The sequence below is a fragment of the Bos javanicus genome, chromosome 2 (assembly GCF_032452875.1).
Source record: "Bos javanicus breed banteng chromosome 2, ARS-OSU_banteng_1.0, whole genome shotgun sequence".
Lineage (NCBI taxonomy): Eukaryota > Metazoa > Chordata > Mammalia > Artiodactyla > Bovidae > Bos > Bos javanicus.
This window is the reverse complement of record NC_083869.1, coordinates 73,405,866-73,431,798: the sequence shown is the minus strand read 5'-3', so window position 1 is coordinate 73,431,798 and position 25,933 is coordinate 73,405,866. Positions and strand designations below refer to the sequence as shown.

The following is a 25,933-nucleotide window of genomic DNA, read 5'->3' as shown; positions in this document are numbered from 1 at the left end:
GCCTCGGTACGGAGAGTCACAAGGCACAATTTCCTTCGCCCTGGACGCCCAGATGGTGCGCCGAGCGCGTAACCCAGAAGTGAAAGGCCGGTTCCCTCAGGTAGAAGACCTCCTCGCCCCCACCGGAGGAAGTTCCTGCTGGACGCCTTTTACCCAAGCTTTCCTGGTTCTTCCTGAGGTCTACGCTCCCTGCTTTCTGGTGCCCTACTGCCATGGCTGCTTAGATTCAATCCTCTCTGCCTAGCCTGAGTTTTGTCGCAACTCGCCGGGGGTCCAACTTCAGCCTGGCCGCCCTTTTCTTAAAGAACCTTTCCCTACGGGTCCCCACCAGGGCCAATTGACGTTCTCCGAGTAGGCAAGAGCTCTAGGGACTGGCAGGTCCCGAATCCCGTCTCAGCCAGGGCGGCGCCTGCGCCGGGCGTTACCATAGAGAAGCAGGCGCCTCTCTGCTCTCGGTTTACACACTCTATGGTCCAGCCGGGTCGTGGCGGTAAGGGGAAAAAAGGGAGACCTCATTGCGCAGGCGCCCTGGGCTTCTAATTTTTTTTTTTTTTTAATCCCCGCACCAAGCGCTTAACCTCATTGGGGTGGAGGAGAAGGCGGCGGCCGTCTGGTCCGCAGCGGCAACAGGAGCGAATAATACGGCCGTAAGTGCTCGGTTAGGACGAGGGTGTGTAGACCCCAGGCCTCCCAGGCCCCTGCCCCCCTCGCGGTGGTGGGCACCGAAGCTGGGTGGGGGCTAGGTCCAGCGCTGTCATCCGCTCTTGGGTGCACTTTGGGGGGAGGGGGGCGGCCCTTAGGTGGGAGCTGGGCGGGGAACGGGAGTGGAGGACTGTTTATCCAGCCCGCAGATCGCTGATCCCACGCTGCTTTGCAGGGGGTTGGGGGTGGGTCTGGGGTCAGCCTGGCTTTGTGTGCCCCTCTGTCTTCTCTCCTGGACCCCACCCCGGGCCCCCTTCCCGACCCGAGTCTCGGGCCTGGTAGGAGAAGCCGCGTTTGAGAAGAGCCGGGGCTTGCGAGGGGAGGGGGCGAGAGGGAGAGGGAGAAACCCCCCACAACTACTACTGGCCGAGTGGTGGGTGTGGAGAAAGATCGGGAGGGAAGGGGTCCAGCCGGGCCAGACAAAGCCGAGCGCGGGCCGGGCGGGATGCGCAGGGTGCCGGAGGTCCCCGGGCCCGCAGCGAGCTGCTTCGGAGGCTGGGAAAGCGGACAAGTGCTGAGTTAAGCCTTGTGCAGCCTCCTCAACTTGCCTTTGTTGTTCTTCGGTATTGGCAGGGACGCTCTGACGGAGAGGAGTGTGTGATCTTGCACGTTAGCCTGGTTGGTACAATGGAACTCATCACATTTTGCTTTCTCGTTTTCCAAGCCCCTCGGATGAGTCTGGGGTTTTCCAGAGTCTCACTTATTACATAATTTTAAAACAACAACAACAACAACTTGTGTTTATTCCTAAAATTAAAAACAAAAATTAGGTGGAGCTTTGAAACATGTTTTATTGCATCTGGGTGAGTTTTTCTGTCGTGAGGTTCGTTCATTAATGTTGACCATTTGTAGAACCTGTGAGCTCTTTAAAGATGATATTTAAATTTGTAGATATGACATCCAGAGCTCTAGATTTCTCTAGTCCTTTGGGAGGCAGTGATGCAGAAGAGTCAGAAGTGAGAAATAGTTGCTTGCTGCCGTGTCCCTTGCACCCTGTTTGAGTGCCAGAATCTGGTATAAATAATGGCTTTAGAAATTGTTGCTTTTATTACAGTTATTGTGACATTTACTGTCCTCTTGGTCAGAGAAATCCTGGACAGTGGGCTCCTTTTGCTTGTCAAGGGAGTGGAGAAAAGTAACATTGATGCAGAGACCGTATAGATAAGAAAAATAACATCACAGTGTCCCAGAGTTACTGGATATTACTTATCTTTTCCATTTGCTAAGAAAGATTTAAATTTTGGTGAGCTGTTTGCTTATCATCTTTGTAAGATCGTGTAGTTGCACCTTTTTTTAGCAATTGTTACTCAATGCTCAGTTTATGAAATTCATAGCTTATCAGCGAACATGTAGATGTTTTAGGATTTTAAAGTTTTAATTTTTGTTGAGTTTTCAGCTGTAGTTTTGTATTCTCCCAGAATCCTTTGAAGAGACTGTTGGTGGTGGAGTTGTCAAATATTTTATCTCCATGTTACAATCTAAGCGGTAGTGAACAGGGAAAAAGCCTTTGCACCTTAAATTAGTGTTAGAACTGAAAACCTCCATCTCCTAGAGTGCCAAGATTTTGGCCACAGGCTCAACTTTACCTGAAAGAGGTAGACATTTTTTTGTACTAACAAGAAGCAAAAATCTGAAGCTTGGTTTTTATGCTTGAGTAACTACTGCCATAGAATCTCTTAAGTGTAGTTCAGATGATGGGAACTTGCTTTTTATAGAGCAAGATTTCAGATCCTTAAAATAGTTTGACAGGGATGTTGAGACATGAATGGCCAGAAGACCATTAAGTTTATTGTTCACATGTGTTATGTTTTGTTCACTGGTTTGGGATTTAGATTTATTTCCCTTTAATCCTTTGTTCATTTTCAGCCCCCCCCCCCCCTTTTTTAGATGGCTCAATCTCACAGTTTATAAGTTGGGTGAGATAGTTTTTTGTACCTGAGACATAATTTTTTCAGACTCCATTTATTCTTAACAGTCTAATACTTATAAAGTTGTAGCTTTTTAGATTGATGGATAATGCTTTTTATTTCATAGTACTATTGGTAAATGTTTTAATCATTTAAGGGATGATAACATTAGGCTCAGAGCTGAGTTTTGATAACAACTTTGATGATTGCAAGTGTGGTAGTCACATAGTGTAAAGAATAGACAGTAGCAGAAAATAATGTTTGAAAACAGAATCACTGATGATTCAGTCTTTGGTTTGTAAAATGTAATTTAAGAAAGTAAACTAACTTTTCTTTATTGAATGCAACCAGGTCAGCATCCATAAAGAGTGTGTGTGTTTGGTTAACTGACCTCTAAAGGCCTTTTCTTTTTAGCACCACGATTTCTTGAGTGTTAGCTGTGTCTTTACACTGCAGGGCTTTCTTCACCTCTTTGAGCTCAGACCAGTACTGCCAGGCTGAATGTTCCTGCTCCTCAGATTCTTATGGCACCTCCACAGAATCCACTTTCCCACAAGCATCTTTAGGGATCCACTTTCCCACAGGCATCCTGAAGATGTAGCTCAGATGTGTTCAAACGGCAGCATTTCTTCCATAATACTTCTGTTGACTTTTCTCCTGTTTCTTGCCTGGAAGTCTCCTCACTCCTTGTTGATTCCTATTGTATCCATTACCTTCCTCCTGGGAAGATTCTTCTGGTGATGTATTCTTCTCTAGGTCCTGGAAGGTCTTGGGAATTTGTAGAAGACTTTGTAGTAGCCGCTGTGTTTGGACTACTGGCCTTGTGTAACCAGTCTCTGTAGAAAGTGTGAAGGAATAAACCAGTGTATCTTAACTTAGAATAAAAGGATTGGAGCCTTGGAAGAGCTCTTAGAGGCCCTATAGTCCAACATCCTGCCTTTTGTCTACTGTATTCTGGTCTTGAGCCTCAAACCGCAGTCTGCTTTCCTGTCACTGGACAGGTCTTGATTGCTGGAAAGATATCCTAGACTGTCTCCACTCTGCCCCTCCCCTTATGCCTGTTGATCTTAGTACTCTCTGAAGCAACATGAATCAAATATGTTTCTTTTCCATGAAATAGTCTTTCATTTCCCAGGACAGTCATCAAGCCTTTTCTAGATTTATTGATTAATTTATTAAACCCTTTCTTTAGTTCCCTGGTGGCTCAGCTGGTCAAGAATCTGCCTGCCGTGTGGGAGACCTGGGTTCGATCTCTGGGTTGGGAAGATCCCGAGGAGAAGGGAACAGCTTCCCACTCCAGTATTCTGGACTGGAGAATTCCATGGACTCTATAGTCCATGGGTTGCAAAGAGTTGGACACAACTGAGCGACTTTCACTTTCAGGAACCACAAGGATATAGCTGAAAAGACATACATGGGTCCCACGCTCAAGGGCTCACTCACAGAGCAATGGAGGAGACAGATAAAATGTTACAAATTCCGTCCCTGTGATGCTGAAGAATGTAAACAGCCCTAGGCCCTTTGTCCCTTTGTGGTTTAAGCTGATATCACCTAAACTAGATATCACTGTGCTCTCTTTAGACAACTCTTGTTTGATGGTCCTTTAAATGTAGTATATGAAATAAAGCAGAATTTGATATGACGTGACCAGAATATATAGTTCCTGTCTTAGGTTAGGAAACTGTATCAAGGATTTTCAGACATGTGAGCTTTCTGGTTCTGTCACTTCCTAGCCCTGTGGCTTTGGGCCATGGGCCAGTTAGATCATCTCTTTGTATTTTAATAATTTCATCTACAAAAGGAGGGTGAAGGGCAGGCAGTGTTAATAGCAGCATCTTCTTACAGGGCTGTGTGAGGATGAAGTGAGATAACATATGTAAGATGCTGAGAATAGTGACTGGCATATACTGAGTAAGTATATGGACTTCCTGTCATGTATTCATGGTAAGAGTTAATGTAATAATAATAGCAGTAATTGGGACTTCCCTGGAGTCCAGTGGTTAAGACTCTGAGTTCCCAGTGCAGGGATAATGGGTTTGATCCCTGGTCAGGAAACTAACATCCTGCATGCTACAAGATGCGGCCAAAAAAAAAAAAAAGCAATTATCACATTGCCAGAATCACTTGGAGAGGGTCTTAAAATACAAATGGCCTGGTCTTATTTATTGCTAGCCACCCAGAGATTTTGGTCAGTTAAGTCTTCGTCGGCCTGGGCGGCCACAATTTTTTAACAATGCTAAGGTAAATCTGGAAAACCCAGTTTGAAAGTCCTGCATTCTATGTTAATTTTGTCAGTGATTGCATTTGCTTTTACAAATTAAAAAAATTACCAGGTAACAGTCATAGATTCTCCTAAAAGATTTGAACATGGAAGTAAAGGGGAAGGTCTGGCCCCAGATCCTGCTGAGCCCCAGGGCAGGCGATACATCCTCTTATTACCAGTTCGGAGTATGTCTCCTAAACATGGTTACCCTTGTTTGTAGGAACATCTTCATAACACTAACAGCCAGATTTGAGGTAACAAACCCTGGATTTTCAAAACACTTTTACATTCTTAATCTTCTTTGTTCCCTTCAAAAAATCCCGTGAGGTAGGCAGTGGAAATACCACGATTATCCTGTCAATTTACAAATGAGAACCCAAGACCTCGGAGTTATATCCCAGTACATGGTGGAACGAGGATGAGAACTGGGCCTTCAGTTTCTCAGCCTGATGTTCTTTTTGTGTAAATTGTCTCTTAGCGACATCACTTTACACCTTATATTGAAGTTGTGGTTCTGAAGTTGCCTAATCATTTTTGCCATGTGAAATCCGCCAGACCAGGTTTCCTCTCTCCTTCAGTGTGTTTATACTTGCTTTTTAAAAAATGTAAATTTAAGATTTAATAGTTAATATGTTAAGATTTATCTTTTTGTGAAAGAAAATTTAGAACTGGCCTGTGCCCATCTTGCTACCATGGTACGCTTGGGTGCGTTTATCTTCATTCAGCATGACTGAGGTCAGTGAATCTGCCTTCTACCTCTAGAAGGGTTGCCCAGTTAACTTTCTAAGCAGAATGAGTTAAACTTATTTGTAATCTTATTACAATAATATGGCAATAATACAGAAAGTTGAGAGACCAGACAGGGGAAAACCTATATCAAGCCATCCTAACACAGGGTTTTTCTTCTTTTTTTTTTGTAATCCAAACACGTTTTTTGTATGTACTGAAGTAAAATTGACATGCAACAATATGTTGGTTTCCAAGTGTGTAGCATAGTGATTCAGTATTTTTGTATATTGTGAAATGATCATAATAAGTCAAGATCCATCACCTTAACAGAATTTTTTTTCCTTGGATGAGAACTTTTAAAATGTAATCTATTAGAAACTTTCAAATGTACAGTACAGTATTGTTAAACTGTGGTCATCATGCCATACATTTGTTTTATAACTAGAAGTTTGTACCTGTTGATACCTTTCACCCATTTGTCCCCCTGCCCCACTTCCCTACCTCCAGGATTTTTCATAGTGTCCTGTCCATATGTCCCTGTTTTTTAGTAAGTCTTTTTAGGTCTTCTGTGTTCTATGAATGAAAGTGAAAGTGAAGTCGCTCAGTTGTGTCTGACTCTTTGCGACCCCTTGGACTGCAGCCCCTCCAGGTTCCTCTGTCCGTGGGATTTTCCAGGCAAGAATACTGGAGTAGGTTGCCATTTCCATCTCCAGTGTAATGACATGGTGTGCATCATTTTGATTTTTAATAGCTTTGTCATATTTGATTGGATAATGGCAGATTTTGGTAAACTGGGATCCTTATTTTTTGGCTGTGCCTCACAACTTGTGGGGTCTTAGTTCCCTGACTAGAGATTGAATCTGGGCCCTTGGCAGTGAGAGTGGACTCCTAGCCACTGGACTGCCAGGAAATTCCTGGTAAACCAGGATCCTTGATATGCAGGTATATATATATATTTATATATTATATATCAAGGTACATAATACTCTATATTACAACAGTGGCTGTTTTTGCCATGTAGTGTGCTTTTTTGTGTTGTTTCCTTTGGATCAGTTCTAAGAAGTGAGAATATTGGGTGACTTTTGATACATATTGCCTGAATGCTGACCAAAAGCTTGTATCAGTTAATAATTACCCCAGCAACTTAAGAGTGCTTGATAACTGTGGCTTTGTAGTAGAGCCTGAAGTCAGGTAGGTTGATTCCTCCAGTTCCATTCTTCTTTCTCAAGATCGCTTTGGCTATTCGAGGTTTTTTGTATTTCCATACAAATTGTGAAATTATTTGTTCTAGCTCTGTGAAGAATACCGTTGGTAGCTTGATAGGGATTGCATTGAATCTATAAATTGCTTTGGGTAGTATACTCATTTTCACTATATTGATTCTTCCAATCCATGAACATGGTATATTTCTCCATCTATTAGTGTCCTCTTTGATTTCTTTCACTAGTGTTTTATAGTTTTCTATATATAGGTCTTTAGTTTCTTTAGGTAGATATATTCCTAAGTATTTTATTCTTTCCGTTGCAATGGTGAATGGAATTGTTTCCTTAATTTCTCTTTCTGTTTTCTCATTATTAGTGTATAGGAATGCAAGGGATTTCTGTGTGTTAATTTTATATCCTGCAATTTTACTATAGTCATTGATTAGTTCTAGTAATTTTCTGGTGGAGTCTTTAGGGTTTTCTCTGTAGAGGATCATGTCATCTGCAAATAGTGAGAGTTTTACTTCTTCTTTTCCAGTTTGGATTCCTTTTATTTCTTTTTCTGCTCTGATTGCTGTGGCCAAAACTTCCAAAACTATGTTGAATAGTAATGGTGAAAGTGGGCACCCTTGTCTTGTTCCTGACTTTAGAGGAAATGCTTTCAATTTTTCACCATTGAGGATAATGTTTGCTGTGGGTTTGTCATATATAGCTTTTATTATGTTGAGGTATGTTCCTTCTATTCCTGCTTTCTGGAGAGTTTTTATCATAAATGGGTGTTGAATTTTGTCAAAGGCTTTCTCTGCATCTATTGAGATAATCATATGGTTTTTATTTTTCAATTTGTTAATATGGTGTATTACATTGATTGATTTGCAGATATTGAAGAATCCTTGCATCCCTGGGATAAAGCCCACTTGGTCATGGTGTATGATCTTTTTAATGTGTTGTTGGATTCTGATTGCTAGAATTTTGTTAAGGATTTTTGCATCTATGTTCATCAGTGATATTGGCCTGTAGTTTTCTTTTTTTGTGGGATCTTTGTCAGGTTTTGGTATTAGGGTGATGGTGGCCTCATAGAATGAGTTTGGAAGTTTACCTTCCTCTGCAATTTTCTGGAAGAGTTTGAGCAGGATAGGTGTTAGCTCTTCTCTAAATTTTTGGTAGAATTCAGCTGTGAAGCCATTTGGACCTGGGCTTTTGTTTGCTGGAAGATTTTTGGTTACAGTTTCAATTTCCGTGCTTGTGATGGGTCTGTTAAGATTTTCTATTTCTTCCTGGTCGAGTTTTGGAAAGTTGTACTTTTCTAAGAATTTGTCCATTTCTTCCACGTTGTCCATTTTATTGGCATATAATTGTTGATAGTAGTCTCTTAATGGAACAAAATAGAAAGCCCAGAGATAAATCCACGCACATATGGACACCTTATCTTTGACAAAGGAGGCAAGAATATACAATGGATTAAAGACAATCTCTTTAACAAGTGGTGCTGGGAAAACTGGTCAACCACTTGTAAAAGAATGAAACTAGACCACTTTCTAACACCATACACAAAAATAAACTCAAAATGGATTAATGATCTAAACATAAGACCAGAAACTATAAAACTCCTAGAGGAGAACATAGGCAAAACACTCTCTGACATACATCACAGCAGGATCCTCTATGACCCACCTCCCAGAATATCGGAAATAAAAGCAAAAATAAACAAATGGGACCTAATTAAACTTAAAAGCTTCTGCACATCAAAGGAAACTATCAGCAAGGTGAAAAGACAGCCTTCAGAATGGGAGAAAATAATAGCAAATGAAGCAACTGACAAACAACTAATCTCAAAAATATACAAGCAACTCCTACAGCTCAATTCCAGAAAAATAAATGACCCAATCAAAAAATGGGCCAAAGAACTAAATAGACATTTCTCCAAAGAAGACATACAGATGGCTAACAAACACATGAAAAGATGCTCAACATCACTCATTATCAGAGAAATGCAAATCAAGACCACTATGAGGTACCATTTCACACCAGTCAGAATGGCTGCGATCCAAAAGTCTACAAATAATAAATGTTGGAGAGGGTGTGGAGAAAAGGGAACCCTCTTACACTGTTGGTGGGAATGCAAACTAGTACAGCCACTATGGAGAACAGTGTGGAGATTCCTTAAAAAACTGGAAATAGAACTGCCTTATGATCCAGCAATCCCACTGCTGGGCATACACACTGAGGAAACCAGAAGGGAAAGAGACACGTGTACCCCAATGTTCATCGCAGCACTGTTTATAATAGCCAGGACATGGAAGCAACCTAGATGTCCATCAGCAGATGAATGGATAAGAAAGCTGTGGTACATATACACAATGGAGTATTACTCAGCCATTAAAAAGAATTCATTTGAATCAGTTCTAATGAGGTGGATGAAACTGGAGCCTATTATACAGAGTGAAGTAAGCCAGAAGGAAAAACACCAATACAGTATACTAACACATATATATGGAATTTAGAAAGATGATAACAATAACCCTGTGTTCAAGACAGCAAAAGAGACACTGATGTATGGAACAGTCTTATGGACTCTGTGGGAGAGGGAGAGGGTGGGAAGATTTGGGAGAATGGCATTGAAACATGTAAAGTATCATGTATGAAACGAGTTGCCAGTCCAGGTTCAATGCACGATACTGGATGCTTGGGGCTAGTGCACTGGGACGACTCAGAGGGATGGTATGGGGAGGGAGGAGGGAGGAGGGTTCAGGATGGGGAGCACATGTATACCTGTGATGGATTCATTTTGATATTTGGCAAAACTAATACAATTATGTAAAGTTTAAAAATAAAATAAAATTTAAAAAAAAGAAATTAAAGGAAAAAAAAATAAACTTCATAACAATGTTGTGGAATGTCAAAAAAAAAAAAGAAAAGAAAAATGTAATTTAAAGTCAAAAAAAAAAAAGAGTGCTTGACAAAAATTTTACCAAGTTCTGGTAATAAAATTTACCTTTTTTGTTTCCTGTGAGAAGTATAGAACATATAGGTTGAATTGGATTTTACCTGCAGGCGATCGCTTTCACGTCCATGGTTTCCATGTCCTCTGTTGCCAAAGCTACTGTGTTTTTCGATAGGCATGGAGGAAGACACAGCTCTTGCTTTGTGAGGCAGACTGGTCTGTTTGTCAACATCAGAATGTAGTCTTAGGACATCTCTGTACCTTCCCTTCAAGTGTTTCTTTAAACAGTTGTGCTCAAGGGCCTTTGCTGAAATACCTCGTGACTGGAATATTTGGTAGCAGGGGTGAGACATCTGTGTCTTTAACAGATTCTTCAAGTGATGCTGAGGCCACCAGAGCCTGAGAGCTGCCTCAGACCTTCTAACTGACTTTCTGCTCAGTTCCCCCACAGAGCATGTCTCTCCTGTGGGTTGAGGCAGGGCTTCGTTGTGAACAGAGGCTTGTTGTCTAGAGAGGAGTGAATTGTCTAGCAGCTTCCTTCCTAATGTAGAGTAGCTCGGTTCATTGTGCAAACAATAAGCCAGTCTTTCCAAGAGTCGTTGAACTGCATAGAAACAGCTCCTTCTCTGAAATCTGTGTTTTATTTGAGTTCTGAAAATCATAGAATTCTCCAGACCCAAGCCATATCCTGCCAAGCCTTTGGTTGGCCCAAGGGTGGCAAACAGACCTCTTGTCCTAGTGGTAAGAACCATTATGGACTGAACACCCAGCATGAGGCAGGCACTAGGCTGGGTGCCATGGGTGCTCTTTTGGCAAGTCTTATGGCAGCATTTAAAGGTAGATGCTATTTTCATTTTACAATGAGAGGAAGTTGAGCCTTAGTTAGAGCACTGGAGTAATCTGTCCATGGTTATGCAGCTGCAAAGTAGCAGAGTTTGGCTCTTGGATTCTTCAGTTTCCTTTCCACTTATCTCTGTTTTTTCCAGCACAAGTTATTTTTCTTGCAGGAAAGGTCAGTGGGCAGTCTTGGGGGAAAGTCTGCTGCTAGAGCATCTGGAGAGGCCTCTTCTCTGGTTAGGAAGGATGTAGGGATGTAGTCTTCTTATGAGGGTTACCATGAGGGTTGTTGGATCGGGAACCTACAGTCCCTTTTGGACTTGAGTGCTTGATTTGAGATCCACCCTTGGACAGGCCAGACTCCTTAAGACTTTATATAAACTCTTTTTTTCTTTTTACTTTGGCAAGATATGCTATTGTAACCATTTTAAAGTATACAGGTGAGTGGCATTAATAACATTCACTTAGGGCAGCAGTCATCACAGTCTGTTTCCAAATCTTTTCCATCACCCCAAACAGAAACTCTGTAAGCAGTAAATCCTCATTCTTCCTACTTTCTCAGGCCCTGGTCTCTATGAATTTGCCTATTCTGGCTATTTCATTAAATTGGAATAATTATACGTCCTTTTGTGACTAGTTTATTTCACTTAACATAATATTTTCAAGGTTCATTTATATTGTAACCTGTGTCAGAATGTTATTCCTTCTTAATTGGTAATAATATTCAATTGTATGAACACTCCAGTTTATTTATCCCTTCACCTGCTGTTGGAAGTTGGGTTGTTTCCACTTTCTGACTGTTGTGACTGTAATGTATGTTGGTTCACAAATTTGTTTGAATCTGTTTTTAATTCTTCTGAGTGTATACCTAGGAGTAGAATTACTGGATCATGTGATAATTCTATGTTTAACTTTTTGAGGAACTGCCTAATTTTCCACAGTGGCTGTACCTTTTTACATTTCCAGCAGTTTTGTACAAGGGTTTCAATTTCTCCATGTCCTTGTCAACACTTGTTATCTCTGTTTGTTTTTTAAAAATTATAGCTATCTTAGTAGGTGTGAGGTAGTACTCACTGTGGTTTTGATTTTTATTTCCCTACTAACTAAGGTGTTGAGCATCTTTTCTTGTGCTTATTGACATTTTGTATATCTTCTTTGGAGAAATATACATGCAAATCCTTTGCCCATTAAAAAATTGAAGTATAGTTAATTTATAATGTTGTGTTTCTGGTTTACAACAAAGTGTGTCAGTTATACGTATGTATATATACTTTCATATTTTTTCCATTATAGCTTACTACAAGATATTGAATATAGTTCCCTGTGCTATACAGTAAGACCTTGCTGTTCTCCTTTGTCCATTTTTATTTAGTTAGTTAGTTATTTTTGGCTGCACTGGGTTTTCATTGCTGCACGCGGGCTTTCTCAGTTGTGGTGAGAGGAGGGTCCTCTCTAGTTGTGGTGTGCGGGCTTCTCATTGCAGTGGCTTCTCTTGTGTAGAGCATGGGGCTCTAGGGCGCACAGGCTTCCATATGGTATGGGCCTTTGCTCATTTTTAAACTGGATTGTGAGAATATCTTGGACAGAAGAGCCTGGCGGGCTACAGTCCATAGAGTCGCAGAGAGTTGGACATGCCTGCAGCAATTGAGCACATGTGTGTCTTTTTGGTTTAGAGTTTTAGGAGGTCTTATTAGATGCAGGAGGAGAAGGGGACGACAGAGGATGAGATGGCTGGATGGCATCACTGACTCGATGCACATGAGTTTGGGTGAACTTCTGGAGCTGGTGATGGACAGGGAAGCCTAGCGTGCTGCAATTCATGGGGTCGCAAAGAGTCGGACATGACTGAGTGACTGAACTGAACTGAACTGAACTGAAATATTCTGAACATTAAGCTCTTACCAGATGTATGATTTGCAGATATTTTCTCCCACTCATTCTGTAGGTTGTCTTTCCACTTTCTTGATAATGTCCTTAGTAATTTTGATGAAATCCAATTAATCAATTTTTTCATGCTTTTCATGTCATATCTAAGGATCGATTGCCAAATCTAAGGTCATGGAGATTTATTCTTATGTTTTCTTCTTAGAGTTTTATAGATCCAGCTCTCCATTCATCTTCATGACCCATTTCGAGTTGGTCTGTGTGAACGGTGTGAGGGTCAGGTCTAACTTTGTTGTTTTGTACGTGGCTGGCCAGTTGTCCCAGCGCCAGTCTTCCCAGGTGGCACTAGTGGTAAAGAACCGCCTGCCAATGCAGGAGACACAAAAGATACAGGTTAGATCCAGGGGTCGGCAAGGTCCCCTAGCATAGGAAATGGCAACCCACTTCAGAATTCTTGCCTAGAGAATCCCATGGACAGAGGAGCCTGGTGGGCTTCAGTCCATGTGGTTGCAAAGAGTCAGACAGTCAGACTGAAGGGAGTTAGCACAGCACAATGAAAACTGTACTTATCCTCTGTTATCACTTGGCATGTATATTGTGCTTTGGGTTTTTGACCTCACCCGCCTCAATTTCAGCACCCTCCTGCCCCTCCCTGCTTTCTTCCCTAGTGACAGGATTCATGGATGTTGTATATTATAGCTTTGCTGCCTGACACATAAGATACACTTAGTAAATGTGAGTTCCCTTTCTTTAGATTTTGTCTAGTCTCGTGTTCCAATGTAGATTATAAGGACCTTCAGAGTAGACTGTATATTTCTTTGTTTTCCAATTTCTAACCTTCTTTTCTCCCCTATTCACTCTAATGCCCAGTTCAGTACTGTGTAAGGGATGTGCTTAAGTTTTATTGACTGAATTGTGAAGTTAAACTTAGATCTTTGCAAATATATTTGGGTAATTGCAGAAAATTAATCTTTTCTTTGGCTGTACTTTGCAACTTGTGGGGTTTTTTTTGTTTGTTTGTTTTTGTTTTGTTTTTCTGGTTCACTGAACAGGGATTGAACTCTGGCTCTCGGCAGTGAAAGTGCTAAGTCTTAATCACTGGACTGCCATGGAATTTCCAGAAAATTATTCTTAAAAGATTAGTGATCAATATATTATAAAGTTCTTTAAGATTTAAAATTCAGGTCCTTTTAAGTCATCTTCCTAAATGTGGGGATTGATACCTTTCAAATGCCATAGGAATTTGTTTTATATGTGACATTTGATACATGGATAAGCCTCAGGCTGCACAGGGGTTCATTTCATGGATGACTGAAACATTTTTAACTTGTTATTTATGATTATGATGAGTTTTAAATTGGGAATTTTACTCACTTTAGATGTGATTTTTGTATATCTAGATCTTGCTTTTTCATTTTTGACAAATGCTCTTAATTTCAAAGATTATTTTAAATTTGTGTGATGAGTGTATATCACTTTGTAATAGGAAAATTAAGTATCATTAGAAAATTCTTCTTTTGCCTAGAAATCCTAAAAGTTAACTGGTGGAAAAGTATCTGATCTTTCTCTCTGAGTCTGTATTACCAGATTTCCCTCCCTCACACTCTTTAGTGTTCCGAAAAGTCTAATGTTACTTGTCCTAAGTGATCAGACCTCCCTTGGGAATCCATTTTATAATCTGCCATCCAGATACCCAGGAGGGGAAGGCTCATTTCAAAGGTTGGCCTTGGTTGTTTTGTTTTCTGGTAGGTTTTGACTCCTAAGTAGGTATTTCTTAGCATCTTGTTATATAAACACTTTTATCATGAGATTCTCGTTATTCATCCAGTGCTTATTTTAGTAGATCCTTATTATTAACAGTGAAAACAAAGGAAGGAATTATTTTATTCTTGTATTTTCTAGTTCTGAATGATGTAACAACATCAGAGAGGCCAGAGCAAACCCAGTACTTGAGATGCTTTCGAGCTAATTGTCAACCAACAGAGTGATTCAGCAAGAGCTTGACCTCCCTTAGTAGGAATAATGGCTTATGCCAGGGAGAGTGGGAAGCAGAGATGCTGACCGTTTTCTTTTGCTACCTCTGGCCTTATTTATGGAGACTTTGGGCCTGGTGTGTAGCTTAATCTAAAGCTATGTCTTTGTCTAAAAAGTCTGATTTATGAAGTATTTTTATTATTTAATAGATCCCTGTCCAGACATGGGATCCCATTCAGAGGAGGGTGGCCCTTTATAAAAAGAAATGTGCTCGTGCCCCGCTGTTCCCTGTGGAGTTGATGTTGGCTGATGAGGGTGGTATTTTAGCCTGTTGCTGATTGAACTCACCTAATGGTGGTGAATGCCAGTGGCCTGTGAGTGCATTTATAAAGTGAACATGATGGGAAAATCTTTTTATCCTCTCATTCATTTCAGAATTTGGAGTTGACTTCTGAAATTGCCAAAGAAGTTGATTTCTGAAATTGTTTGACAGAATAACAGTGTTTAGCTGAATTGTATAGTGATTATTTTGTGGAATCATGGAAGAGCGAGTAAGCCCTGGAAGATGAGACACATCTTGTGATCATTTGCTTGCTAGATCTGTTTTGGGGTGGCATGGGTGACCGAAGGGGATGCAGAAAGTGCATACATAGATGTTCATGAGAGTGGGCCTAAAACACAGAGAGCCCTTAATGAGAACTACTGCTGTTAAAATAAGAGAGTTACTCTAGGGTGTATCTGGGTAATTAGTAGAGAATGGACTGTGTACCCTGATCAGAATCCTCAGTAAACTTCACTGTTTGTGCCTGAGGACAGAAAGTGGGGCTGACAGCCCTGTTCCCAAAGAGCTCCACTCCAAGGAAGGGAGCAATTGAAGAGATGGTTAGAGTGCCCTGTTGGGTATGTTGAATCCATATGGGGGACTGAAGAAGGAAGGGCTGCTCATCTGGAGTAGGAGAAGGATGTGTTCCTTCCTGTTTTCATCTGAAGAATCTGAGGCCCTGAACAGGTCCACACTCCCCGGTTGGGCGCTCTGGGGCCTGTCTGTTGCCTTCCATTTATGAGAGAGCTGTGTTAGCTGGAGACCGAGTTTGTGACAATGGACAGGGAGCCACGTTAACCCCATGGTCTAATGTGAAGTGGCCAGGGAAGCAGCCTTGCTGAGAGAAGCCTGAAACTAACCACTTACAGAGAACGCTGAGTCTTCATAAAATCCAGACTCTTCTATTATCAGGTCTTTACTTGAATCACCAACTAATCTTTCAGTTTTAGAATTTTGAGGGTGGGGATTAGACATTGTGCTTTTGGAAAGTTGGTTGCTATTGAGATGGCTTCTGGATAGTTATGGCATTATTAAAATTATATATATATAATATATAATTATATATATATATTTATAAAAATATATATATAAATATATATATATAATATATATATATATATAATTTTTACTGTAGTTGCAAGCTTATTACATGAATTATTGGTTGTAAAATTTTTTTTAAAGCATACCTCCAAGGTATTCTTGTGGGCCTTATGAGCAAGTTTAAATCTTGTTTGTGAAAGTTCCATTCATTTGTTTAAATTACCTAAAAAGAAGAGAGAACTTCTAGTTAAATGAATTAAATTTTTAAAATTATAAAATATTTTTTTCAACAAATAATACATACACATAATTTAAAATGCAGGCTTCCTCTTCTCCTGTCTGCCATCCACCCTCCCCTGGAGACCCCAGTGTTATTCATTATGTGTGTGAAGTAGTGCATATATATGCCCTCTCTCCACTCTCCTTTTTTGTACAGATGTTGACTATTGAATTTTGCTTTTTTTTTTTTTTTTACATTAATGTATCTTGGAAATTAGTCTATGTCTGTACATTAAAGGCTTCTTCATTTGTTTTTTGAAAATGAAGAGTATGGTTGAATAGTATGCGGTTGTATAGCATACCATAATTTACTCAGCCCTCTATTAAGGAACATTTAGTTTTTTCTAGTCTTTTGCATTTATAAAACTATGCTGTGAAGAATAATCCTGTAATTATTTTGCATGTGTATTAATAAATTCTTATAAGTTGACATTTGGGTTGAAAATTGTATCATTAATATTGTGAGAGATATTGTCAATTATCCATCTTAGAGATTTTAACAAAACCTACATGGCAGTAAGAGAATACTGTAGTTAATACACTTCAAACTAATTATATAGAAGCATATGACCTAAGAGTAGTTTTGTAGACATGTATGACTCTGTCTTGTTATTTTTGAATTAAAACATGGCTATAGTTCAGTGATCAAAAATGAATTGAGCACTTTTTTCTTATTACTTGTGGGAGGGTTTTTTTGCCAGTTTTGTTGTTGTTGCCAGTTTTTGATTTTGCAAGAATTCCAAGACTGAAAGAGCTTAGGAAATACACTTGCTTCCCTTTGCATGCACAGTAAGTCACTTTAGTCTTTTCCCACTCTTTACAACACTATGGACTGTACCCTCCAGGCTCTTTGTCCATGGGATTCTCCAGGCAAGAGTACTGAAGTGGGTTGCCATGCCCTCCTCCAGGGATCAAACTCGTGTCTCTTAGGTCTCCTGCATTGGCAGGCAGGTTCTTTACCACTAGCGCCACTTGAGAAGCCCTTGCTTCCCTATTGGTGTTAGCAGTGCTATCTTACAGAGATGAGTGTAGGCATGGACATGGACAGCTTGCTGAATGACTAGCTTTTAAAATGTTTTTCAGTTCTTTGTAGTAACTGATGATACCTATGGTTTCAGAATTCTAGTTCATTATGACTTTACAAATAACTTTCTGGTATTTATTGGACCCAGTTATGCTTATACTGGAAAGAATATTAACATACTTCTTAATGTGTTAAAATGTGTATTTCCTTTGACTAGATAATATATGTACATGGTAAGAAAGTTTAAAAAATGCACCAGGATAGAGAGTGAAATGTAAGCCTTCCTCCACCCTTTTTATCATTCTTCCACATCCCATTCCCAGAGGCAGCTGCAGTTTCTAGCTTCTGAAATGGTCTTCTAGATAACCTGTGCATGTGCGGGCTGGCAATGATATTCTGTTATGACCACTGTTATTTATTTATTTAATTAAAATTGTTTTGTGTGCTGGGTCTTGCTGTGTTGTGCAAGCTCTCATCTTGTTAGGGCATGCAGGCTTCTCTTGTTGCAGATTACGGACTCCAGAGCTCACAGGCTCAGTAGTTGTGGTGTGCAGGCTTAGTTGCTCCACAGCACGTGGGGTTTTTAGTTCCCTGACCAGGGGTTGAACCCACATCCCCTGTGTTGCAAGAGGAATTCTTAACCATTGGACCACCAGGAAATTCCCCAGGACCACTGTTACTTCAGCATTTTCTTTTCTTTTAAAAATTTTTAATTGATGTATGTTGATTTACAATGTTGTATTAGTTTCTGGTATACAGCAAAGTGATACCATTACCCATATATCTTCTTGTATTCTTTTCATTATGATTTATTACAGCATATTGATTATAGTTCCTTGTACAATACAGAAAGACATTGTTGGCCGTGTATTTTACATATAGTAGTGTGTCTCTGCTAGTCCCAAACCCCTAATTTATGCTTCCCCCACCCCTTTTTCCTTTTGGTAAACATAAGTTTGTTTTCTGTGTCTGTGAGTCTGTTTTGTAAATAAGTTCATTTGTATCATATTTTAGATTCCACATGCAAGTGATGTCCTGATACTTGTCTTTCTCTGTCGGACTTCGGTTAGTATGAAAGTGTCTAGTCCATCTGTGTTGCTGCACATGGCATTATTTGATTCCTTACTGACTGAGTAGTGTTCCATGGCATCCGTGTACCACGTCTCCATTCATCTGTTTGTGGACATTCAGTTTGTTTCTATGCCTTGGTTATTGTGAATAGCGCTGCTGTGAACATTGGGGTGAACGTATCTTTTCAAATTAGAATTTTCTCCAGGTATATGACAATAAGTGGGATTCCTGGATTGTATGGTAACTCTAGTTTTAGTTTTTTTAAGGAAAAAACTGCTCTCCATCGTGACTGTACCAGTTTACATTCCCACCAACAGTGTAGGAGGGTTCCCTCTTCTCCAAACCTTCTCCAGCATTGATTATTTACAGACTTGGTTGGTCATCCTGACCAGTGTGAGATGATATCCCATTGTAGTTTTGATTAGCATTTCTCTAATAGTCAGCAGTATTGAGCAGCTTTTTGTGTGTCTATTGGCCATTTGTATGTCTTCTTTGGAGAAATGTCTATTTAAGCCTTCTGCCTATTTTTTGTTTAGGTTTTTTTTTTGTTATTGAGTTGTAAGAACTGTTTGTATATTTTGGATATTAATCTCTTTTTGGTAGTAGTATTTGCAAATTTTTCCTCTCATTCTGAACATTGTCTTTTAATTTTGTTTATGATTTCCTTTGCTATGCAAAGGCCTGTAAGTTTGATTAGATCCTGTTTGTTTCTTTTGAGGGGACTGACCTAAGGAAACCTTGCCGTGACTTAGGTCAGAGAGTTCGGCCATGTTCTCTTCTAGAAGTTTTATGATGTCATGTCTTGTATTTAAGTCTTTAAGCCATTTTGAGTTTATTTTTTGTATGGTTTGAGCATGTGTTCTAACTTCATTGATTTGCATGCAGCTGTCCAGCTTTCCCAACAACCACTCGCTGAAAAGACTATCTTTTCTCTATTGTGTATTCCACCTCCTTTGTCGAAGGTCAGTTGACTGTAGGTGTGTATGTTTATTTCTGGGTTTAACATATTTTTAAAAAAATTACATAAATAGTACATTTTCATTGTAGAAAAATAGAGTGTGAATGCTTTGGTGTGTTTCTTTCCATACTTTTTCCGTGCATCAAGAATGTAAGTGACTATTTTTTATGTAACAAACAAAAAAATCATAAATGTGTAGTTTTCTAGTTTGCTTTTTTTCCCCCACCAAATTGATTGTAGATATTTTTCCAGGCCAAGAAGTGTGTGTTTTCACTTTGGTTTTCAGTGTCTTCATGGTGTGCTGTTGTTTGGATGTACTGCAATGTCTTTTAGAATTTCCTTTTCTGAAACATTTATTTTTATCAAATTTTCATGAACAGCTGCAGTAAACAACTTTATACATTTTAATGTACTTAACAAATTATTTCCTTAAATGAATTCTTAGCTTTGGACCTTTTGGATTAAGACAAATATTGAAAGCTTATTGATAGATGATTCCAAATTGTCCTAGATAGTTATGAATTTTATTCTCAACAGTGTGTTAAAATGTGTATTTGATTATATTAAATTACATTCTTAAGTGATGTTTAAAAAATTATTTATTTACTCTTTTTTTTTTTTTGATTGTGCTGGGTCTTCATTGCTGTGCAGACTTTGCTCTAGTTGTGGAGAGTGGGGCTACTCTCCGGGTGCGGAGAGCAGGGGCCGCTTTCTAGTTGCGATGCGTTGGCGGCTCGTTGTGGTGGCTTCTTTTGTTGCAGAGCATCAGCTCTTGGGTGCATGGGCTTCAGTAGTTGCGGTTCCTGGGCTCTAGAGCACAGGTGCAATAGTTGTGCTCTGGCTTAGTTGTTCCGAGGCATGTGGGATCTGCCCAGATCAGGGATTGAACCCATGTCTCCTGCACTGTCAGGCAGATTCTTTACCATTGAACCATCAGGGAAGCCCTTAAGTGATTTGTTTAAGTGTGGGACTAGAGTTAGGTTTATTTTTTGTATTTTAAAGAAAACCATGTTAGTGATGAGTAGGAGTAAATCAATGTTGGAAAAATATTGAGGCACTCACGACTCAATTTGAAAAGTGAACATCTTTATGTACAGTTCAGTACATACTAACATAGGCAAGGCACAGACCTCTTTTTGTCCTTTTTCTTTTGGAAATTTTTTCCCTAAATTCAGAAAATATGAATATAAAAATGTTATTGTAGTAATAGCAGTGTTCTGTTATAGTTGATCTGAGAAATACAGCAAAATTTCCCTACCTGTTATGTGTAAGCTTAGTAAAGTACAGATTTAAAGTCTGTATGCTTGAAATCTGGTTGAATGGTTGATGGGTTGGAAGCCACATGTGGAGTTGTGTTTTCAGTGTCCTTGTCACTTAGCTGATGTTGCCAATTATTTTTCTCTGCCAGGTCACTTACACTGCACTGAAAAGATAGGAAGCTAACCCTAATAAGATTCAATGATTAAATAAATCTGTAAAGCCTTATTTCAATTTTTTATCTTCAGCATGTACAGAGTTCCTTATCATTGAAAGCTCTATGACTGTAGGTCTTCTCAGTTCATCAGGTTCTGTGTCTCCAGTCTGAATCTTTCTGGAGCAAGGAATAAGAAGCAAAGAAAATGATTTGGGGGTGAGAGTAATAGAGCATGTTTTCATGGCAGTGCACCTGTAAGAGCATTCCCTGGGGCACTCTTATGTTTGTTTCACTGTTGTAGTCTTTCTTTTTTCTTTGTCTTCTGAGGAGTCATCAGAAAAGTAGCTGATCTTCCAGGAAAACACTGTGGTATACTGTGTTGAAATAGATTGTTCACTTGTCTTTCCCTCCCTAGTGGACCTGGAGCTCATTGACAGCAGCATCTGGCAGATTGGCTGGCACCTTAGGTGTTCAGTGAACTTAAGCCTGTCCACATTATGTGCATTTTTTTCACTTTTTCCTTTTTTCATTTTGGAATAATTATATATTCACAGGAAGTGGCAAAAATAGTAACAGAGTGTTTCTGTTCACCCTTCAGCTAGTTTCCCTCAGTGGTTACGAGTTACCCTTTTTCTTCTTTTTCTTTCCCACTTTTGACAATACCTTTAGCTTGCCATAGGCATCTGTGGGAAGTACTGAGCTCTCCGAGCTAAGGATTGCTGACAGTTAGGTTTACTTCTGGGAGTGCCTGTGGTTCTTCCTCTTTGTTCTTTGTTTCTGGAGCCCCTGCTTAGTATGTGTCGCTGTGCCAGGAGGAGTTGCTGCTCTCTGTTCAGGCTATTCTGTTACTTTGGGATCATTAAATGTGGTGTATGTATGCTTCCTCTGTAGATCTTTTTCCTAAGTTATGTGTGCATACGTGCTAAGTCACTTCAGTTGTGTCTGACTCTATGCGTCCCCATGGACTGTAGCCTGCCAATCTCCTCTGTTCATGGAATTCTCCAGGTAAGAATAGTGGAGTAGATTGCTGTGCCCTCCTCCAGGGGATCTTCCTGACCCAGGGATAGAATCTGCATCTCCTGAATTGTACGTGGATTCTTTATCCACTAAGCCACCTGGGAAGTCCAAGTTATGTGTACACAGGTCTAAAGTACATAGAGAGTTGTGTGTATTCTTGATGAGAAAGCAGTGGCTGTGACCTGGTGGAAATAGTCCTGGATTTGGAGTTAAAAGCTGAGATTCAAATATTGATTCTGTTTCATACTGTGTGACCCTGGAATTTTCCTTGCTTCTGAATCTGTAAGTAGGCGTGACAGTAACAGTCTTAAAGAAGTTTTGTAGGGGAATAAAGAAGGTACCATTTGTATAATCACTTAGTGGATTGGAAAGTGCTATTCAAATGTAAAGTACCTGTGCTTATTTTGAATTGCTGAAATGAAACCCAAATTTTAAACTATTGCTGTGTTACTTCTCTATAGCTTGACTTCTTTATTCAGTAGCAGAAAAAAACTCCCCATGCTTTTTATACCCCAAGCCCTCTTACACCTTCTGTTTTTACACTGAATAACCAGTACTTAATAGGGTTTTCTTTTTCTCTTGTGGGTGTAACCCAGCTCCCTTGGGAAATTTGGGATGGCCATGTCAGCTGTCATGCTATCAAATGACGTATCAAATGCTCTCCTCTCCTCTTATTCACCTAAGCCTGGGGATTTAATGTTTCAGAACCTGTTAGGAAATCTCTTGTGTGAGTATATATGCTCTTTTCTGCTAACCTTTTTGGTACGTTTCACTCTTAGAAACCAACTCTTAATATGGTGCTTAAAACTGAGATTTCTATTTTTAAAGAGAAGACCTCATCTATATATACATGAAGTGAAGTGAAGTCTCTCAGTTGTGTCTGACTCTTTTCGACCCTGTGGATTATAGCCTACCAGGCTCCTCTGTCCATGGGATTTTCCAAGCAAGGGTACTGGAATGGGTTGCCATTTCCTTCTCCAGGGGATCTTCCCAACCCAGGGATTGAACCCAGGTCTCCCGCATTGTAAGTGGATGCTTTACCATCTGAGCCACTAGGGAAGTCCATATATATATATATATATATATGTATGTATATATATATATATATGCACAAATATATATATGGAGTAACTAACCAGTATAAAAATGGGAGATAATATGAAAATTTTAAGATTTATTTTATCTGTTTTTTGGCTGCACTATGCAGTCTGCAGAATCTTAGTTCCCCAACCAGGTATTGAACCCAAGCCACAGAATTGAAAGTGCGAGTCCTAACCACTCGATCGCCAGGGAATTCCCTGAAAAATTTAAGATTTAGATAACTGGCAATTGTTTTTTTAAAAGTGCTCCAGTTGCAGATAGATTCTCTTGAATCATTAAGGGACAGACACCTACAGAACACCACATTCAATACAGACGAGTACGCATTGTTCTCAAGTACATGTGAACCATTCTCCCGGATAGATTATATGTTGTGCCGTAAAACAAGATTCAGCAACTTTAAAAGGATGGATGTCATTTAAAGTATGTGCTCTGAACTACAGTGGAATCAAAGTAGGTATCACTAACAGAGGGAAATTGGGAAATTCACATGTGTGGAAATTAAACAGTGCATTCCTAAATCACCAATGGATAAAAGAGGAAATCACAAGGAAAATTAGGAATTAGTCTGAAATGACTGAGAACAAAAATACAATGTAAAATGGTAGTACTGGTGGCACAATATTGTGAACGTACTGCTGGCTGTGCTGCATACTTGAAAGTAGCTAAAATGGTACATTTTATGTCTGGTTTACCACAATTAAAAAAAACCCTGCCATAATTCATTGTTTAAGAATGAATGTTGATTTAGCACTTACACAAAATTAAGCACCATACCATAACTTTGGGGATGCAGTGAAAGCAGTGCTTAGAGGGAAATTTATAGCTGTAAACAGCTATATTAAAAAGAAATATCTTCAATCAGTAATCTAAACCTCCATCTTAAGAAACTAGTAAGAGAACAAACTAATCTAAAAGCAAGCAGAGGAAGAAAAAAGTGAACACTAATTTAGAAATAAATGAAATAGAAAAGCAAAAATCAACAGACCAAGAATTGAAGAGATCTATGAAATTGAGAAACCTTAAGCTAGTCTGGCCAAGAGAAACAAAGACAAGACTCAAATTAATAAAATCAGGAATGAAAGAGAGGACATCACTACCAACCTTACAGAAATAAAAAGGAATGAGAGAATACTAGGAACAATTACATGCCAACAAATTAGACAACACAAATAAAATGTGTGCATTCCTGGATATTGACTCAAAAAAAGAAAAAAAAAGAAAATCTGAATAGTCCAATAGCAATAAAGATATTTAATTAAAAATCAGGAAACATCTCACAAAGAGCTCCAGCTCAGATGACCTCATATTTGGTGATTCTGTCAAATCTACCAAATGCAAATTCTCCACAAACTCTTTCAAAATAAAAAAGTAAATAGAATGTCTCTAGTTTATCTTTTGAGGATATTATTATTCTGTTAACAAAATCATACAAAGACATGATGAGAAAAGAAAATTACAGACCAGTATCCTTTATGATTGTAGATGCAAAAAAAAAAAAAATTCTCAATAAAATTGAGGCAAACTGAATCCAGCATCATATCAGAAGGATTATACACTATATGGCCAATTAGAATTTATCCCAGGAATGCAGGGTTGGTTTAACATGTGGAAATCAGTGTAACCATAATAGTAAAAGACGAAAATCACATTATCATCATAGTTGTTGCTGCTTAGTCACTAAGTTATGTCTGACTCCTTGCAACCCAGTGGACTGTGGCACACCAGGATTTCCTGTCCTTCACCATCTCTCAGAGTTTGCTCAAACTCATGTCCATTGAGTTAGTTGGTGATGCCATCCAATCCTCTCATCCTCTTTCGTCCCCTTCTCGTCCTTCCTTCAATCTTTACCAGCATCAGGGTCTTTTCCAATGAGTCAGCTATTTGCATCAGGTGGCCAAAGTATTGGAGCTTCAGTTTCAGTATCAGTCCTTCCAATGAATATTCAGGGTTGATTTCCTTTAGGATTGACTGGTTTATTCTCCTTTCTGTCCAAGGGACTCTCAAGAGCCTTTTCCAGCACCAGAGTTCCAGAGCATCAATTCTTTGATGCTGGTCCAGCTCTCACATCTGTTTGTGACTACTAGAAAAACCATAGCTTTGACGGTATGGACCTTTGTCAGCAAAGTGATGTCTCTGCTTTTTAATACACCGTCTAGTTTTGTCATAGCTTTTCTTCCAAGGAGCAGTTGTCTTAATTTCATGGCTGCAGTCACTGACCGCAGTGATTTTGAAGCCCAAGAAAATAAAGTCTGTCACTATTTCCATTGTTTCCCCGTCTATTTGCCATGAAGTGATGGAACCAGATGCCACGATCTTATTTTTTGAATGTTGAATTTTAAGCCAGCTTTTTCACTCTCCTCTTTCACTTTCATCAAGAGGCTCTTTAGTTCCTTTTCTCTTTCTACCTTTAGAGTAGTATCATCTGCATATCTGAGGCTGTTGATATTTCTCCCGGCAATCTTGATTCCAGCTTGTGATTCATCCAGCTTGGCATTTCGCATGATGTACTTTGTACATAAGTTAAATAAACAGGGTGACAATATATAGCCTTAATGTACTCGTTTCCCAATTTTGAACCAGTCCGTTGTTGCATGTCTGATTCTAACTGTTGCTTCTTGACCTGCATACAGGTTTCTCAGGAGGCAGGTAAGGTGGTCTGGTATTCCCATCTCTTTAAGAATTTTCCATAGTTTGTTGTGATCCACACAGTCAAAGGCTTTAGTGTAGTCAGTGAAGCAGAAGTAGATGTTTTTCTGGAATTTCCTTGCTTTTTCTATGATCCAGTGGATGTTGACAGTTTGCTCTCTGGTTCCTCTGCCTTTTCTGAATCTAACTTGTACATCTGGAAGTTCTCCAGGAACATACTGTTGAAGCCTAGCTTGAAGAATTTTGAACATCATCACAATAGGTAAAGGAAAAGCATTTGACAAAATCTTACCCCTTTACTTGATAAAAACACTTAGCAAACTAGAAATAGAACGGAGCTTCTTGGTGTGATAAAAGCCACTGATGAATACCCATGAAAACCCTCAGTTGATGCCATACTTTGTGATAAAAATTGAATTTTTTCCAAGATCAGAAACAAGAAAAGGATGTCATTTTATGTCATGTCTATTCAACATTGTACGGAAACTTCTAACTGGGGCAGTTAGACAAGGAAATAAAGGGCATCCAGGTTGGAAAAGAAGTAAAAAAATCTATTTGCAGATTACATGATCTTGTAAGGAATCCACTATAAGGCAATTGAAACTAATAAATGAA

The 25,933-nt window shown here is 39.4% G+C and overlaps 1 protein-coding gene across 12 annotated transcripts in view; it reads left to right on the top strand.

The window, feature by feature from the left end:
* The first annotated feature begins 349 nt into the window (after window positions 1-349).
* Window positions 350-25,933, top strand: part of CLASP1 (cytoplasmic linker associated protein 1) — a 273,353-nt gene continuing 247,769 nt past the window's right edge. For 2 of the 12 annotated variants that reach the window (XM_061440075.1, XM_061440085.1), the window contains exon 1: window positions 359-647. The gene's annotated coding sequence lies outside the window, so the exon portion shown is untranslated. Of the gene's footprint in view, window positions 648-25,933 lie in introns of all 12 variants that reach the window. The other 10 variants (XM_061440036.1, XM_061440038.1, XM_061440042.1 and 7 more) reach the window with 10 other exon arrangements.